We start from the raw sequence: 10798 nt of genomic DNA on the forward strand, positions 1-10798 counted from the left end.
CATGCTGTCAGATGCAGAGGATAGTCAGCATGCTGTCAGATGCAGAGGATAGTCAGCATGCTGTCAGATGCAGAGGATAGTCAGCATGCTGTCAGCATGCAAGAGCCAGAGGATAGCCAGCATGCTGTCAGATGCTGTCTTCCAGATACGACATAGCTATTGTACTCATGAGCTCCCACACTTGATGCCATGCAGAAAACCTGCACAAGATAGATTCAGCCTAAATTCTGACCTCTGTGGGGGAAGTGCTCTCCAGGGCCCACCCCTTACTCAGGAGCTATTGACCAGTGACAACTGTTTTGGGAAGGAGAATCATTCTTTTATGAGAGTATGACCATTGATTTCCCATGCTTCCATATCCATGCACATTTTGGCAGTGCTAATTGGTCTTAGTGGGTTATCAGGGAAAAAAAGAAGATGAAGGCCATGCTCACTTTCAGGGATCCACACAAATACAGAGTTCTTTCTTAGAAGACATATAAATCATCTTTGTGTATTGTTTCTGCCTATAGTGATTCTTTTTTTTTTTTGTTTGTTTTGTTTTTTCGAGACAGGGTTTCTCTGTGGTTTTGGAGCCTGTCCTGGAACTAGCTCTGTAGACCAGGCTGGTCTCGAACTCACAGAGATCCTCCTGCCTCTGCCTCCCGAGTGCTGGGATTAAAGGCGTGCAGTGATTCTAAAAACATCCCTTTACCATTTATTGAACACCTTCATTTTTAGGTGATTTTGGGGTGTATAAATTACCAAGGCTGATTCAAAGAATATTAACTGGCAATCACTTTACATTTGTTTTGTGTATGAGTACGTGTGTGTGTGTGTTTGTTTGTGTGTGTGCATGTGTGTGTATGTGCTACACAGCAACTGTATAGAGCATCTTGATACTTTAAAAATGTACAGGAATATCCATCCACTGGCGTAAGGAAGAGGAAAGGTGAAGAGCATGTAATTTGATCTCAGGAAGAGTATTTTCCAGTTGAGGGCATGTTATTTTAGGAACATAGAGGGAATCTGAAAAAAATTCTTTGTCACTGAAAATCTTTTATTAAACTCCCAATATCTTCATTTATAAAGTAATATAAGTAAAGTTAATATGTATATTGTTAATTGATGAAGGGATTAAGGAAATAATGAATGGAGAAAAAGCACTGCTTCCTACGAAAAATGACTATTTGTTGCTACTATAAATAAATTTCCTAGCATACTTGAAGTTTTATTTTTATTTTTATTCTATTCTTTCAGAATGATAAGTCCCACTTAACATCCATTTCATCAAGAAAAGCATACATATCTATATTACCTTTCTCAACTCTGTATTATGTTAGTCCAAAATAGAAACACATGTTTGTCAAAATAATATGCATCTGTATTTCTTTTCTTCACTATGTTTTAATCTCTGAAAACTGGAAAGATGAACCATCTAGGTATGTTTCTCTGTCAGATAACATAATGAATGCACTATGTTGGCAAATTTTCTTGCTATGTAATATTTCAAGTATATATGTCACTGCATTCTCTTTAAATCTATATAAGCTTTAATGTTGAATTCATATCAAAAATAAATTCTAGCTTTAGATCAGAAATTTAGGGTGAATTTGCTACTTTTGTCTGAGTTTTTTTTTACAGGTAAGATCTGATACAATGAACATATGTTGGAAGACTGAGAAAACTGGTTCCAATACAAAAAAGAAATATAACAGGAACAAGACAGATAAACTTTCCAACAAGAACAAATATAAGCAGGCATAAATTTTTTTCTATGTTCTTTTATCTGGTTTTTCTGGTCTACTCCTCGAAGGTATCATGCAAATTTAGGGTGGTTTTCTTCACTTCAGAAAACCTCATCAAGAAAGTTCCTCATAGGAGTGATCAAAAACTTGCGTCCCATGGGTGTTCAGTCCCCAAAAAACACACAGAGGGTTACATTAATTATAAACTGGTTGGCCTATTAGCTCAGGCTTTTTATTAACTCTTACTTCCTACATTAACCCATAATTCTTATCTCTGTTAGCCACATAGCTTAGTACCTTTTATCAGTGAGGCATTGTGAACTTACTTCCTCTGTGTCTGGGTGATGACTGCAGACTGACCCTTTCCTCTTCCCAGAATTCTCCTGTTCTGGTTGCCCCACCTATACTTCCTGCCTGGCTCTTGGCCAATCAGCATTTTATTAAAGCAATTCAAGTGACAAATATTTACAGAGTATTAGACCATTGTCCCACAGCACTCCTCCTTTGGTCTAGTTGCATTAATTATCTATTATAGCATAATGAACAACCACAAAGAGTAAATTAAAGCAATTAATTTCCTATTTTGCATGTGGAGAAATAACTTCATTAGATTATCTTGTGGTCTCAGGAAGCTATATTTTCAGTACCACAACCTGTGATTTTCTAGAAATAGTAGTTAAATTTCTTCACATGTTACACAAAAGAAGATATTACAGAAAGGATAAACACCAAAAATAGGGGCTGTTGTGACCAACTTAAATTTTGTAATCCAAAACAATGTTATGGGGTACAAGATTTTAGTACTTCATAATTGCAAAGAATTGTGCTTTCCTTTATTTGTGTTTTTGTAGAAGACAGAATTAGATAATAAAAAGTCCAAGAGTTTTTTTTATTATTTATGTGTATTATATAATTAAGTTTATGTGTATTAAGAGGTAATAATAGAAAGTAGAAAGAATACAACATCACTTCTGATATAATTTTCTATACTAAAAATCAAATTCACAAATTGTATTTATCTTGCACATGTCTTTTAGTTGATTTTTTTCTAGTAGAGCCATCATTAGGAAGCTAATTCATCATACTAAAAGAGTTGTTTGTGTTATGTATTATAAATTACTGTAATAATATCCTGCACCTGATAGCTATTCATTTTTAGGACTGTCTGATTTATCATAAAATCAAACTCTACTCTTCTTAAAGATAAACAAATTGAAGTTCATTTTCTTGGTCTTTGGGGGGTATGCTGAAACCAAGATGCTTGAGAACATAATTATTAATTGGGAGTTAACTGTATTTCTGGTCCAGATTTTGATTACCTAGAAATGGTAGTTTAATTCTTTACATGGTTCTTTCAGACCAGTTTATGTTTTGCTATATTAGAGCCATTATGAAACTAAATTGGCTCGTGTTGCCTATCACACAATAATCAGAAGTTTACAGAGTTTGTCTTATACTATTTGACAGGCAGATAACTGTTTAGTTTCATAATGACCTTCATGTAGCAAAACATAAAATGACCTAAGAACAACAATGTGAAGAATTTAGCTATCATTTCTAGGTAATCAATTAGATAGTGTCTGTAAACTTCTGATTGTCAAAACTTTGATTCTACTTCTGATACTTAATACATAGAGTCTAGCAATGCTGCCACATATTCTGCAATATAGTCTATTGTCTTTCCATATCAACAGAGAATCATTTGACATAAAACTTAAAAAACATAAAAAAAACTTAAAAAAAATAGAAGCATGGAAACAAGGCAGTAGGTTGAAATCCCTCCCCCTAGTTGAGGGAATAAGAAATTTCCAATACATAGAGGTGCACTTTGTGGAAAGAACACAAGATCCAGGATTCACATTTGAGAGAGTAAGGAACTATAAAAGAAATGTTGCTTTTTTTCTTTATTAATTCTTTGCAAATTTCATATAATGAGTTTTGATCATATTCAGTCTGGTTCCTCAACTCCTCCAAGATTCACCACATTCATGCTTACTTAACTTTGTATGCTCATTAAAAAAACCACACAATCAAATTTGTTGCCCATATGTTCTTGGATGTGTGGCCTTAGTTTTTACTTCCAGGGGCTACACCCTTAAAGAAAATTGACTCTTCCAGCATTTAAGAATTGCCAGTAGTTCCACAGATAAGGGTGAGACGTCATGCAAACCTCCCCGCTCGATGCTGGTATTCGGCCTAGTTTGAACTTGTACAGATCTTGTGCATGATGTCATAACACTGTTCATATGGGCAGCACAGGACCACCAGCTCAGGGATGACACTCTGCATAGTGGTCTGAGCTCTCTCTCATTAACCACTAATTCATAAAATGCTTTACAGCCAGATATTATGAAGGCATTTTCTTAATTGAAGCTTCCTCCTTTCAGTTGGGTGTGTGCTATATAATGAAGCAAATTAAGTAAGAGACAGTGAACAAGAAAGTAAATGACGTTCTTCCATGCTTTAGTGCTGTGGGAGCACATTCTGCTCCTATTGCCTTTACGATACCAGCCCACTTGGGCGTGCTCTCTTTTGCTTTAAAAAACAGCTTTAGCCAGGCGGTGGTGGCACACGCCTTTAATCCCAGCACTAGGGAGGCAGAGGCAGGCAGATCTGTGAGTTTGAGACCAGCCTGGTCTACAAGAGCTAGTTCTAGGACAGGCTCCAAAACCACAGAGAAACTCTGTCTCGAAAAACCAAAAAAAAAAAAAAAAAAAAAAAAACACCAAAAAACCCAGCTTTAGCCATGTGCTTGCTCTCTTGCTTCTGGCTCCCTCTTTCAGCTGCTAGACTCTATTCCTGTTCGCTCAGGGGGCTGTTGTCTAGGACAGTGATCTGTAAGTTTTTCCCCTTAAATAAATAACCCTTTTATTATCCATAATTTTGAACTGGTGTGGGATTGTTTTGTGACTTACACCTTCTCTTTCGCTCCTGCCCTGACTTTTCTCAATGATAGATTATGACCTGGAAATATAAGCTGAAATAAAACCATCTTCCCCTAAGTTTCTATGGAAGTTTCAATGAGAATGACCCCCATAGGTTCTTAGATTTGAATGCTTATTCATAAGGGAACAGCACTATTTGAAGGGGTTAGGAGGTGTGGTCTTGTTTCAGGAAGTGGCTTTGAGTATTCAAAAAGTCCATTCCAAGTCCAGTGTCTCTGCTCTTCCTGCTGCCTGTGGATCTGGATGCAGAGTTCTCACTTATTTCTCCAGCACCATATCTGCCTTCATGCCATTATATTCACTGCCATGATGACAATGGACTAAACCTCTGAAACTGTAAGCAAAGCCCAATTAAATAATTTTCACTTTATGAGTTGTTTTGGTCATGGTGTCTCTTCACATCCATAGAACACTGACAAAAACAGTTGCTTTTTGGTTATGGTGTTTATTATAGCAACAAAAGCAAACTATAACATACCTCTTTGTGACACAACTCAGGGACTTGCAGAGCAGGGAGCAGAAATACTTGAATAGCCAAAGATAAAGGTGAATGCTGCGGGAGCTACTTTTGCTCCTTCAGCCAATAGCCTTTGAGATACCAGTCCACTGGGGTGTGGTATTTTTTGCTTTAAAAATAAGCGGTGGCTGCCCCCTCTCTCTCTTGCTTGCTTTGGATTTCACTTCTGGCTATCAGACGCTTTTCCTGATCGTGCAGGAGGCTGTTGTCTAGGAAGGTGATCTGTAAGTTTTTTCCCTTTAAATGAATAACCCTTTTATTAATCATAATTCCAAATTGTTGTGGGATTGTTTTGTTTCGTGACTTACATCTTTAGGTGAACTGGAGCAAAACAGTGTCATCTGGATGTAATAGAACCACTTCCTTTGGAAACCCACAGCAGCTGGAGTTTCCTGCACAAGACGAGCCAGGATGCACTACAGGATGAAGGTGGGAGGGGCTCACCTCATTCATAGGTGAGAGGCTATCAATAGTTAATGGCTTCAAAAAAAGAGTTGGTCTCCTATTAGAATGTGGCTGCCCTTATAGGTCAACCATACTCTAGTGGATGACTTTACACCCATGAGCATATGGGAAACACAAATAGAGCTCACTGGGTTCTTTTTTTAAGATGACATGGGGAAAGCTAATGACATGATGTAGGGAAATTATTGGTGGATTTAGGAAAATTAGTGGGCAGAAATGAAAATACATCATATACATGCATGATATTCTCAAGAGATTAGTGAAATATTTTATTTTAAAGCTAATACTAATAATTCCAAGGTGTCAGACTCGTGAACTCTAATGACTGCCTATATGAGAAAACACAAACTTGTCTTACATAAAAGCTAGTAGATTTTATAAACTGACATTTGGTTTATTTTATATGGTTAATATCCAAAGAAGCACGTCTATCATACACATACAATTTGGATAGGAAGTCATTTTAAATGGGGTTCCATGGAACAGGTCTTGACTGGCATGACGTACGTGTGGTTATTGTGCAGTCTGAATATCATGCTTCACACTCCATATAGTATTTTATTTTCTTAGATCATCTCCTGTAACTTTTCCATAAAAATTATTATTTTATATTGATTTGTATAAATCAACATAAAGTTTAAACCCATTTAACTCAGTCCTCTGGTAAAAACAAGATGCCCAGCATTAAGTTCATTTGAAGTTTGTTAGTTTTTGCAGAACAAATACCTGTGTGGAGCACAAAACACAAGCTAGGAAAACTGCACTTCTAGTAATAATGCATCCAAGGCTTGGAAAAGTACGGTTCATATGTAGTTGTGCCTGATTATGTCTCCATAATCATTTTCTTTGTTTTTTCCTATTGATCTGTATCACTGCCAGTGTTCTGTGGATGAAGTTACAAATGACAGAATCGTTAACATCATGCCAACTTTTAGGTACTTAAAACGCCGTTTTTTATTTTTAATGTGTCACAGTTGGGCACACAAATACAAAGAAAGGATTCCCATGTACAAAATGAGTGCATTCCACTGTAATACAGGGCCTCTAACAGAAAAGGAGCACACTTGGATTTGGGTAATTGGGCTCATCGGAATCACTGAAATCTGCTCTGATACCCTGCACTTTCCACTTGCCTAACAGCCAGTTTCTCTGTCTTTTTTAGACTTCATTTCTTCATGCTAAAGAGCAGAATCATTAGGCCTTCACTATAATCTTTAATAGACTCAGAGTTTGCAATCACAATATTATCTCCCTCTGGAATGTGATTTTGTGTTGTTTTTTGAACTTCCTGCAGTATTTTTTAAGCCCCTAAAGACAGAAATTAAGTCTTTTAAAGACAGAGAGACTATATAATACAACTAAAAATGTACTTCATTGAAGGACATAAGGAATTTACATTTAACTGAACAGACATTGTTTAATACTTGTAAAAAAAGTTGACAGAAACGTCTCTCTTTAACATTCACAAATGCAAATAAATATATGTAGTGATGATCAAAAGACTGTAAACGTGTTAGTTAGTGTATTTGGTATCATGTTCATAGCCTGATTACTCTTATTTTTCACTTTCTTTTACTACCTCGTATCTATCTATCTACTCTACTCACTATAGGTCATTTTCCTATGTTCTTGTTTTTTTGTTGTATTTATTGATCCACAAAGTTTAACTAGAGCAATCCTTATGGACATTATTTTATAGGTATCCAATAGAGTCTGGTGAGCTCGTTATTGGGTATGCATCTGAAATACAGAATTTTTCTCCCTATTAATGTTCCGGTAGCCAATAGTTCAGAAGGGAGAAATAGGTCCCAATGAGCCCCTCCAATATCCATGTCTGATCATTGATAGTTTGAGTCTTATAAAGGCTCATTACAATCAACCACAGCTTTTGTATACTCATGATTATAAGGGTTATACCATATCCAGACTATATTTCACTGCCCTTCTCCTTATCTTCTGGATCTTACAATTTTTTCCCCTCTCCTTCCATTATATTTCTTTAGTCTAACATGGAATGAAATTAATGTCCAGTTTAGGATCATACACTCAACTATCTTTTTTTTTCCCTCAGCAATTTGAGAAGCCAAGAGTGTCTGATAAACTAGAAGTATTTCTAATGAGAGTCTTCTCTGTTTAAAATGCAGAGCAGAATTATTCTGTTGGTAGAAGCATAGGTGCTTAGAATGCAGCCTGGTATGACATCATTTAGCTAAATGACAGTAAGAAGTTCCCCTGTAGGGCCTATTACCTATCCAGCCATGAGATTTTGACCAGGTTTACAGTACCAGGATAGAAATCCTGGGTGTGCCTAAAATCAAAGCAGAGAGTGCTTCTTGTTTCCGTAAGCACTGTGTCACTGTTGAACCAGTGGACACATCCTGCCTTGTGGTTTGGTATCACAGTTTATAGAGTTCACAGCTGAGTAAGACCACTGATGGGTTTTCTTCTATAACTGCCCAAGTAGCACTTTTTGGTATCATGAAAGCTGGAGAGCAGAGAGGAAGCTTCCAGCACTGTTCCAGCTTGGTTTCTGTATATTTTACAATCAGGGTCTATGGTATCTTCAGCAATAGGGGCTTATCACTTAGTTCTGTTCGGCAACCAAGAGTGATGTTTTGGGCCTGTATTGTTTGAGTAACCTCTAGAGTCTCTCTGACTAATAGCTTGTATCCCACACTTGGCCCTAGGAACAATTCATGGCTTCTAGGAGATTAACCAAACAGAACACCTCCATTATCAGTCTTACTATTTTAACTGTTTTGCATAATAGGTTTCAATATGGATTTTTGTATACTCTTTATTTTGTTTACCCCAATCATTTCCCTCTATCCCCACTCCTGTTAAACATCTCTACCCTCAATATTCCACTCTCTACTTTCATATCACTTAGGTTAGTCTAATCTCACCAACTTATCCCTCTCCTTTTTTTTTTTGACTTTTACAGGTGTTTCAAGTTAAACCTCTCAAGAGCAAAACTCATTACCCAATAAAAGAAAGAATATCCCACATTTTTTTTCTGAGTCTGGGTTACTTCAGTATAGCCTTTTCAAATTTATTTGCAAATTTCATAATTCCATGCATTTTTGCCATTAATGTTCTATCATATTTATAGTGGCCACTGACTTCTCTTCCTTCCTGATGGATGCCTCTTTTCTCAGTTGACTGCTTCCTTTTCTGTTAAGCTTTATAGCTTCATGAGGTCCTACTGTCAATCACTGACCTTATTTCCTGAGAAAATGGAGTCCTATGTAGGAAGTCCTTTCATGGGTCTATCTTTCGTAGCATATTCACTATGTTTTCTAATAGTTTCAGAGTTTCCGTTTTAACATTGAGGGGCTTGATATGTTTGCAGTTGAGTTTTATACCAGATAATAAATAAGGATCTATTTTCATTTTTCTGCATGTAGATGACCAGTTTCCCTAACATCACTTGTTTCTTTCTGACGTCTTTGTTAAAAAAAATAAAAGAAGGTGGTCGTAATTGTGTGAATTTGTATTTGGACCCTCTATTCTATTCCATTTATCTACATGTCTGTTTTGAGATAGTACCCTGCGTACCTGCTCCTCCATTCCCTAAGGTTTGGTACTGCCCATAGTGGGCAGGGTTTTTTGTGTTAATAAACTTAATTAAGACAATCCTCCACAGATATGCCCACTGGCTAACCAAATATAGACAAACCTTTACTGAAACTCTCTTCCCAGATTATTATAAGTTGTGTGGAGTTGACCATTAAAGCTCTCACAAACATTGTATATGATTTCAGTTTATTCTATAGAGCAATAATAAGAAAAATAAAACCCAGAATGGTAAGCACATATGCATTAATTTCTCTCTGGTCTTGCCTTTGGATGTGTCTTTACCAAGCTCTTACGACTGTGACTTTCATGTTATGATGTACTATCCTGAAACTGTGGGTAAAAATAAATCTATTTCCTCCATAAGGTGCTCTCGTCAGTGTATTTTATCACAGCCAAAGAAATAAAACTAACACTGTATTTATAGAAATAGCATAAGTGGTACTCTTTTTGCTCTGGATTATTTTGGTTATCTAGGATTTTTCATCCTTCCAAATTAATTTTAAGAATTTTTGCCTATTTCTATAGAGAATAGCATGAGGATTTTTGTTGAATTGCACTGAATTTGTGAATTAGTTTTCGTATCACGGTCATTTTCACAGTACTAATTCTTCTAATATTTGACCATAGGCCTTTTCATTTTCTTGTACCTCCCACTCTTTCTTTCCTCAGTTTTAAAACTTTAATTGTAGACATCCGTCAACACTTTAGTTATGGTAATCCATGGTCTGATAAACTTTACTTTGAAAAGTCACAGTTTTGTATTTTAGGAGGAGTATACTTGGTAGTCTATCATTGCTCAAAATTCTTTATGGAAAAAAGAACAGGATGGATGCAAAGAGTCTGAAATATAGAAATGGAGATGGATACAGAAAATTTAAGAAACTGGCTTTTGTCTTTGTAACGAGTGGAAAGTTCAGAGATCCAAGGAAAGGCCAATTTTGCAATCTGAGTCAGAAGCAGTCTCCTGGAAAATGTTGTCTTTTGTCAGAGGTTAATATTTTTCTACAAAGGTATTCCATGAACTTGTAATGCACACTTATGAAGGACACTCTGCTCTACTTAAACACTACTGGCTTAAATATTATCATCATTAAGAAACAAATTCATTAAAAATAAAATATTGTTCATAAAATATTTGGGTGCAATGGCTAAAGCTGATACATGTAATTAAATATTGCATTCCATATGACCCCTCTTTTTTTCCTGAAGTGTAAAATGCATAAAGTTTTGAAGTACTGTTACAAGAACCTATGTGGAATTCTCTTCTGTTAAAGAAAGAAATGTTTAATAATTAAGATTAATAATAATGGAACAGGAGAGATAGCTGTAGTAAACTATCTTTTGGGCCACCAACCAGATGCCAAATTATAACAGGAAGACTTCTTAGCTTGTTATGAATGCTCAGCCTAATATTATGCTTGTCGTACAAGCTCTTATGATTTAATTAAATTGTTTATCTTCATTTACATTTTGATTTGGGCCTTTTTACCTTTATTTTATTCTGTTATGTCCTACTCCATGTCAGCTGGCTGGTTTCTGCCTGGGCTGGTCCCCGGAAATCTTCC

The sequence above is a fragment of the Microtus ochrogaster genome, unplaced genomic scaffold (genome assembly GCF_000317375.1).
Source record: "Microtus ochrogaster isolate Prairie Vole_2 unplaced genomic scaffold, MicOch1.0 UNK12, whole genome shotgun sequence".
Lineage (NCBI taxonomy): Eukaryota > Metazoa > Chordata > Mammalia > Rodentia > Cricetidae > Microtus > Microtus ochrogaster.